The sequence below is a fragment of the Sinocyclocheilus anshuiensis genome, unplaced genomic scaffold, assembly GCF_001515605.1.
Source record: "Sinocyclocheilus anshuiensis isolate Anshui unplaced genomic scaffold, SAMN03320099.WGS_v1.1 scaffold471, whole genome shotgun sequence".
NCBI classification, from domain to species: domain Eukaryota; kingdom Metazoa; phylum Chordata; class Actinopteri; order Cypriniformes; family Cyprinidae; genus Sinocyclocheilus; species Sinocyclocheilus anshuiensis.
The window spans coordinates 412,656-413,881 of record NW_015549588.1 but is presented as its reverse complement, the minus strand read 5'-3'; the positions used below and the strand labels follow the sequence as shown (position 1 = coordinate 413,881).

At 39.2% G+C, this 1,226-nt stretch overlaps 1 protein-coding gene across 6 annotated transcripts in view; it reads right to left on the bottom strand.

Annotated features, from left to right (window-relative positions):
- The window catches only part of LOC107657998 (type II inositol 3,4-bisphosphate 4-phosphatase-like), a 175,434-nt gene that overhangs the window by 103,144 nt on the left and 71,064 nt on the right, over positions 1 to 1,226 (bottom strand). The gene's annotated exons all lie outside the window — the stretch shown is intronic.

The window sequence follows — 1,226 nt, the reverse complement described above, 5'->3', positions numbered from 1 at the left end:
TGTCTGTCTGTCTGTCTGTCTGTCTGTCTGTCTGTCTGTCTGTCTGTCTGTCTGTCTGTCTGTCTGTATTCCATCCACTTTTTCAAGTTAAAAACTGAGTTATTCCTACTTCCCTGCATTCAAATATAAATTCTGATCTCTAAATTAATTCAAATTCAGCACTGTCATTTACAAGGCACTCTCGATTTAAATCTCTTCAAGTTTCTCTATTAAAATGGTGCTCAGTCTAAATATCCTCCATTTCCTCTCTCATGTCCTTCATCCATCTCCATAATGCTCCACAATTCTCACACCCTTCTGGTTTCTTCCCTATATTCTGTCTGTCTCTTTCCTGCTGATTAATGAAGGTTAAAGGGCTCTGCTGATGGCCGTGTCAGTGTAAGTTATTGAGTTTAGGGGACATGAAGGGTGTTATGCTGTCTGTCAGTGCAATAATGCTCAATTCTCCCTGACACACGGGACAAAAGCAGCTGAGGACACAAATACGGCTCATTTGCACATGTCCATCACAGATGTCTAAATATACTGGATAAAATATTCCACAATATTCCATAAACATCAATGCACATACACATACAAATATATACACATACATGCACACTGTAAACGCTCTCCAAACGGCTGCTTTACTTCTTCAGTTAACTGTGCAATTGAATTTCAGGGATGCCACACTCAATATTCACTCCACTTTCCTTTTTTGACTGGAGACATGTCCTGAGAGGTGATTTTCTATTACCAGCCCTTACAAACTGCATGCACATGCACAAAAAATACAAGCCACTCTTAATTTACAGTAGTTCAACTGCAGTCAGGTAACTCTCTTGAAAACGTAGTTAGCTACACAGCAAGCTACTAACACATTACATACTGTAGACCATAAGATCTTGATTACACGCTTAGAACAATGTGTTGGTATTAAGGGCACTGCGTTGGGATGGTTTAGATCCTATTTGTCCGAAAGAACTTTCTCAGTTCACGTTGGAGATTTTGTCTCCTCAACTGCTTCTTTCACATGTGGGGTCCCCCAGGGCTCCATTTTGGGGCCTATTTTGTTCTCCCTGTATATGCTCCCCTTAGGACATATTTTTAGGAAATTTGGTATTACTTTTCATTGTTATGCAGACGATACGCAAATTCATCTACCTTGAAACGAAGAGATACTTGCTCTTTAGCACTAAATTTCCTTAATTTTAACGAAAATAAAACAGAATTTATACTGTTTACGC